Source organism: Sus scrofa, chromosome X, assembly GCF_054392235.1.
Source record: "Sus scrofa isolate SSC_HxYL_T2T_F1_AM1 chromosome X, Sscrofa_HxYL_maternal_Yorkshire_Landrace_v2.0, whole genome shotgun sequence".
NCBI classification, from domain to species: Eukaryota; Metazoa; Chordata; class Mammalia; order Artiodactyla; family Suidae; genus Sus; species Sus scrofa.
Window position 1 is genome coordinate 38,949,774 of NC_139401.1, and position 7,402 is coordinate 38,957,175.

Here is a 7,402-nt window from a genome sequence, read left to right on the forward strand (position 1 = left end):
TCGACATTCCCTGGGAACCAGCCATTCTATTCTCAAGTCTGTACACAGTGGAATGCATCCACGTGCTCACCAAGACATGCACGAAGAACATTCATCACAGCATGAGTTTTACATCCCCACGCGGAAAACACCCCCAATGCATTGGTCATGGTCTGCTTTATTTTTTCCTCCAGTTTTAGTGAGGTATATGTGATGAATAAAATTGTTTATATTTCAAGCGTACAACATGGCAATTGGATATACATAGACTTTGTGAAATGATTACCCCAATCAGGTTAATTAACACAGTTATCTCTTTTGTGTGTGTGATGAGAACGCTTAAAAGCCACTGTCTTAACAAATTTCCAGTATACAATTCAGTATTTTCTTGCCTAATTGATCTGACTAGGATTTTCAGTACTATATTGAAGAGAAGTGACAAGAGTGGGCTTCCTTGTCTTGTTCCTGATCTTAGAAGCAAAGCTTTCACCTTTTCATCATGGAGGATGGTGTTAGCTGTGGGCTTGTCATGTATGCCCTTTCATTAGGTTGAGGTACATTCCTTCTATACCTCATTTAGTGTGAGTTTTTATTCATGACAAAGCATTGGATTTTGTCAAATACTTTTTCTACATCTATTTAAATGGTTATAGGATTTTTATCGTTCATTCTCTTAATGTGGTGTATCACATTTATTGATTTGCATATGTTGAACCATCCTTGCCTCCCAGGGATAAATCCCACTTGATTATGGTGTATAATTCTTTTAAAGTGCTGTTGAATTTTGTTTGCTAATACTTCGTTGAGAATTTTTTGCATTTATATTCATCAGGGATATTTGGCCACGTATTTACAAATGTTCTAGTTTTTCTCTTGTAATTGATTTCTCATTTCATACCACTGTGGTCAAAAAAGACACTTGGTATGATTTCAATTTTCTTAAATTTGTTAAGACTTGTTTCATGACCTAAGATATCCTGGAGAAGATTCTGTGCGTGCTTGAGAACGAGGTGTTCTGCCGCTGTTGGATGGAATGTTCTGTACATGACTGTTAGGTCTGTTTGGTCTAAAGCATAGTTCAAATTCAATGTTTCCTTATTGATTTTCTGTCTGGATGATCTATCCATTGTTGGAAGTGTGGTATTGATGTCCTCTACTTTAATTGTATTGTTATCTATTTCTCCCTTCAGATCTGTATTTGCTTAATATATTTAGGTCTTCTGATTTTAGGTGCATGTGTATTTGCAATTGTTAAGTCCTCTTGATGAAATAACCCCTTTATTATTATATGATGACTTTTGTCTCTTGTTACTATTTTTCAGGGGGGGGCGGTGCCTACAGCAGCCTGATGTGAGATCTTAGTTCCCAGACCAGGAATTGGACCCAGGCCACAGTGGTGAAAGCACAGAGCCCTAACTACTAGGCCACTAGGCAACTCCCACTTGTTACTATTTTTGAAGTGTTCTATTTTGTTTGTTATAAGTATAGCAGCCCCTGCTCTCTTTTGATTTCCATTTGCCAGAATATCTTTTGCCATCCCTTCGCTTTCAGCCTATGTGTGTGTGCTCTTAAAGTTGAGTAAGTCTCTTGTAGGCAGCAAATAGCTGGGTCTTTTTTTTTTTTTTTTTAATCCATCTAGCCACTCTCTCTTTTGACTGGATAAATTAGTCCATTTCCATTTGAAATAATTATTGATGGGTAAGGACTTCCTAACACCATCTTCTTAATTGGTTTCTGGTTGTTTTATTGTCCCTTTGTTCCCTTCTTCTCCTCTTACTATCTTCCTTTGTGCATTGATAACTTTCTGTAGAGGTATGCTTTGATGCCTTCTTTTTACTTTTTGTGCATTTACTCTAGATTTTTGCTTTGCAGTTACCATGGGGAGTACCTAAAACATCTTAGAGTTATAAAAGTCTATTATAAGCTGATAACTCCAATTGCATATACAAAAACTCTGCCCTTTTACTCTCCCCCCACATTTTGTGTTTTTGATTTCACACTTTACATCTTTTTATATGGCGTATCCAATGACAAATTATTGTAGCTACAGTTAATTTTTAATACTTCTGTCCTTTAACTTTTATAGTTCAGTGATTATCACACCACCATATTACAATATTAAAGTACTCTGAATTTGATTACATACTTATTTTTACCAGTGTATTTTTTATGTTCGTGTGTTTTCATGTTACTAATTACCATTCTTTCATTTCAGCTTATATAACTCCTTTCAGCATTTCTTCTAAGGCAGGTCTAGTGGTGATGAACTCCCTCAGCTTTTGTTTGTGTAGAAAATCTTGATCGCCCCTTTCTTTCTGAAGAACAGCTTGGCTGGGTAAAGTTTTCTTGGTTGGCAGGGTTTTTTTTCTTTCAGCACTTTGGATCTATCGCCCAACTCTCCTGGCCTGCAAGGTTTCTCCTGAGAAATATGCTGACAGCCTTGTGGAGGTTCCCTTGGATGTGATACCTCTGATCTCTGACTGCTGTTCTCTGAGACCCTGCCTGCCCTTTAGTTGTATGGCTCACCTCAGCATTCCAGATGGGGCAAAAAAGAAGTGAGTTTCCGTGGCAGCATCTTGAATGGCCAGGGAAACCAGGCCTTCATTCATATGCTCTCACTTACTCTGTAAAAAAAAAAAAAAAAATGTGGGCCGAAGGGTTCTTTCTTGGTGCTGAACTGTGCCATCTTGGGAGGGGGGTGATTCCAGTAAAATGAAATTGTTCCTCTTACCCTCAGCAATGCATCTCATCTCAGAATTTTGCTCCAGCGGTGTGCTGACTCAGAGACTTCCACAAAGGCAGTCTCATCTGTGGGGGAATGTCAAAATCTGTGTTCTTGGAGGGTGAGGGAAAAGATAGAACACTTTGTTCTACTCTCTTGATGTTATCACTCCCTGTGGTCTATTTCTTGATCCAGGTGCAGTTACGTGGTCGCGTTCGGTTTGCAACAACCCATCCGATGTGTACTTGTGATTTGTGCGCTCTTCATCATTGCCTTACGTTTGAATAAAACCTCCATTCATTTTGTCCCCCCAAGTGGAAGTTAAGGCGCAGTCTACATCATGCTGTCTGCCCAGGCTATCACATGAAGGCTGTTGTCGGCCATTCATTTCTCAGCTCAAATTAATCTATCGATCACCGCTGTTGTAACATACTCAATATCAGACATGAAATTATCGACCTGGAATAGCTTCTAAGTTGCTACAGCGATGGGAGGTGGTGCAGGGGGCTCTGTTAATGGTATTCCACAGGAAGTATCCTGGCATCTTGGCATCCCTCCAGTGGAATGTCCATTTTTAGTTCAGAGCCCATCAGAAAAGGACTCATCCCACCCCCAAAGGAAATGAAACTATTTCTCCATCTAGAGATACTTTTATTCGTAAACTTTCTATTTCAGAAGGTAGACTGTCTTCTTTCTGTGCTCTTAAAGTGCCCCATGTTAGAGTATTGTTATATTTGACTAGTAGGCATCGAGTGGGACCAATACCAGCAACCAGCTGTAGCCTTCCACCACCGTGGGAACAAACCAAGAGGGGAAGAAGCAGGAAACTTCTCCCCTTTCATAGTTGTGGACAAGCTAGACCAAGGTAGGACCCTAAGACCAAGTGACTCCTTAAAGGTAAAAGTGATGCCTTTCCTGGACAGAAGAACATGCCCAAAGGAACAGGTTGTCAATAGGCAGGGCTGCTGTGTCACACCTGGGGACACCATTCAGTGTATTTTATGAGATCTGCTTTCCCCAAAGCTGTGTAACATGGCACCTCTGCCCACAAGTGACAGAGTCAAGGTCCAATGGGAAAGGCTACCCACAACCCACAACCTGGTGGAGGCGGAAGGCGGCAGGAACAGGGTCCCCGGGGAAGAGCCCTCTAGGATCAGTCCTCCCAGTGATGAATAAAACTGCCGTGTGTTCCATTCAGCTGTTGTTCCCCACATGTCCAGCTCCCCAGACCAGAGAGGAGGGCAGCTCCAGGGAAGACTCAGGCCCCCACCCACCTTCTGCAACCTCAACAGATTCTGAAGCTTGGCCGTGGGCAGAGAGAGGGGACTGACAGCCACACGCAGCCACAGCATCACTCCCAGGCCAGCTGCTGATGTACGGCATGGCTCAGATCCAACCGTGGAAATGGCTTTTTCCTCATGGCTGAGGGGGCAGACCGAGTCTTCCTCTCCTAGGGGAGGTGAAATGGTGACTCAGTCGCTGTTAACCCCACGTTTAACCTGTCTTGTGCTCCTGACACGTGGAGCCAGCCCGTCTCTATTCATTGCAGCACTGCCTGCTCCCTGAGGTGACTACGCTGTGCCAGCTCATCTGCCTCCACTTAGCCCTCCATTCCTCCCGCCGCTCCTGAGGGACCCCTTCCCTGCCCTCACCCCCGCCTCCCTGCCGCAGAACCGGACCTTAAAAAAAACCCTCCAAAGGTTCCGTTCCATTTCTTTCCCGGATTTAAGACCTAGTTCCTTTGGGTGTTTGTGGATAGGGTGAATCCCACGTCTGGGCCCTCACTCTGGTCTGAGTGTCAAAAAAGTGAGGGGGTTGCTAATGAAAGGGGGCAGAGGGGTGCCTCTGTCCCGCTGCTGGGTGCCGTGTGTTTTTCTGCCCTGGGGACAGGATCAAACTTCACAGAATTGAGCATCCTTTTTTTTTTTGGTCTTTCTGCCTTCTCTAGGGCCGCTCCCGCGGCATATGGAGATTCCCAGGCTAGGGGTCGAATCGGAGCTGTAGCCGCCGGCCTAAGCCAGAGCCACAGCAACGCAGGATCCAAGCCGCATCTGCAACCTACACCACAGCTTACAGCAACGCCGGATCCTTAACCCACTGAGCAAGGGCAGGGACCGAACCCGCAACCTCATGGTTCCTAGTCGGATTCGTTAACCACTGCGCCATGACGGGAACTCCTGAGCATCCTTCTTAATGTCCCGTTTGGCCTTTCCCCAGGAAAGGTTCAGAGAGGTTCTAGGTGAGGTCACAGCATGATCGGCGCAGGGAGGCCACACCTGGAGCTGGCTCCCAGAAGGAGGTCACAGCCCGGATACAAAGACAGATAAATCCCAGTGAAAATGCTGAGGAATTAAGGAGCACAGGACATCAGCTGTACCTGGGGCAGGGCATTGTGGGTAAGGGGTCTTGAAGGCTTCCCTGAGAGCTGATCTTTAAAGATGAAGAGTTTGTCAGGTTAAAGCAGACACTGCTAATCATGCCCTAATATCTGTTCTCCACATTTCCTTGATTTTTGGTTAAAAAGAAAAAAGCTATTCTAGAATAAAAACTATGTTTCAGAGACTCCTTTGCAGCTACACCTGGCCATGTGACGACGTTTGTTAGTCAATGGGATTAAGGTACCCTGTGTGGCTTCTAAGAAGTGCCCTTGAATGGAAGAACCATGCCCTTCATCATCTCGCCCTCCTTCCTGTTGGTTGTTGGACTGCAGAAGTAATGGCTGGCACTTTCGCAGCCATCCCGAGCCATGAAGTACAGCCATGTGCTACAGAGGCTGAAACAAAAAGATGGATGAAGCCTGAGTCTCTGGCAACTTTGTGAAACTACATGAATAGCCTTGGGCTGTGTCATTCTAACTTCAGTGACTGAGAAATCGACTTGTATTGTGTTGAAGCCACTGTTATTTTGGATTTTCTCCAAACTCACTGGCAAACCTAATCCTAACAGGTAAAGTGAGGGTAGAGCAATTCCATTCCAAATGCACAGGCTGTGAATTACCATGGCTCTGGCTTTGGCTTGTAAGTTTTCTTGCCCCTTCCAATTTTCCATTACCCCTTTTTTGGTTTTTGTGGGGTTTTTTTGATTTTAGTTTTACGGCCATACTTGCAGCATAAGAAAGTTCGAACTGGAGCTGTAGCTGAGGTCTACACCACAGTCACAGCAATGCCAGATCCTTAACCCAGTGAGCGGAGTTCCCGTCGTGGCGCAGTGGTTAACAAATCCGACTGGGAACCATGAGGTTGCGGGTTCGATCCCTGCCCTTGCTCAGTGGGTTAATGATCCGGCGGTGCCGTGAGCTGTGGTGTAGGTTGCAGACGCGGCTTGGATCCTGCGTTGCTGTGGCTCTGGCTTAGGCCGGCGGCTACAGCTCCGATTCGACCCCTAGCCTGGGAACCTCCATATGCCGCCGGAGCGGCCCAAGAAATGGCAAAAAGACAAAAACAAAACAAAACAAAACAAAACAAAAAAACAGTGAGCAAGGCCAAAGATCAAGCTCACATCTTCATGGACACTATGTCAAGTTCTTAACCCACTGAACCACAGCGGGAACTCTTATTGTCCTGTACTTTAAACTGTATCTCAGAATCTGCTTCCTAAGCTTCCTAGACTCGAGCTGCAACAACCCTGATTTCTCCGCCCCGGACTCTCAGCCTCTCCTTCCCCATGCCATCTCCTAAGAGCAGTTTAGGGCCAGTGACACCAACACCTAACACTGTGTGCAATTAGCACCTACTGCAATTAGCACTTAATATGCGCTTCCTGTGATGCTAATGGGCTGAGCTCTAAGTTAGCATTCCCACCAGTCTTCTCCAAGGGGCCCAACAGGGAGGCAACTTGGGTGAACTGATCCCTGAAGGAAAATCAGGAAACCTGGCTTCCTGATCCGCCTTGGCCTGCAGCGTGCTGTGTGACCTCAGACCAGCCACTTGTCTTCTCTGTGCTTCAAATGCTTGAACCAGAAAGCAGAAACCACAATTTCAATTTTAGAGGACACTTTTGTTGCCGAACCAGGGGTTGGCAAACTACGTTTCATGGGCCAAATCTGACCTGTCGCCTGTTTTGGGGGGCTTTTTGGCCACTTCTGTGGCATATGGAAGTTCCCCGGGCCAGGGATCAAACCTGAGCCGCAGCAGCAACCCCAGCTGCTACAGTGACAAGACCAGATCCTTAAGCCACTGTGCCACAAGAGAACGCCTCACCTGTTTTTTATACATAAAGTTTTGTCAGAACACAACCAAGTCCATCTGCTTCAACAGTAGCAGAGGCCACTGGGGTGCTACGAAGGTGAAGCTGAGTAGTTGTCATGGAGACTTGGGCCCGAAAAGCCTCAGGTTGACCCCGCGGTCCTTTTCGGAAAGAGTTGGCTACTCCCTCAGCTAAATGAATTAAGGTGCTGTTGGATTTCTTGCCTCAAGAATTAGGACTGGAATCTGTCCCTTCGTTCAGTATTTATGGAGCACCTTCTGGGGACAAGGCCCCATTGTAGCCCGTGGGGCTGCGGTAGGAAACAAACCAGCTGCAGCCCTTGCTCTCCCAGAGCCTACACTCCAGTGGAGGAGACAGACAGCAAACAAACCAATAAATATGTGTCAAGGGGCCATAAGTGCCAGGCGGAAAATTAAAGCAGGGGTGGGAGGGCAGGCCAGGGGTGAGGTGGGCCTGAGGTTTTAGGTCGAACAGCTGAGGAGGCCTCCTCTGATG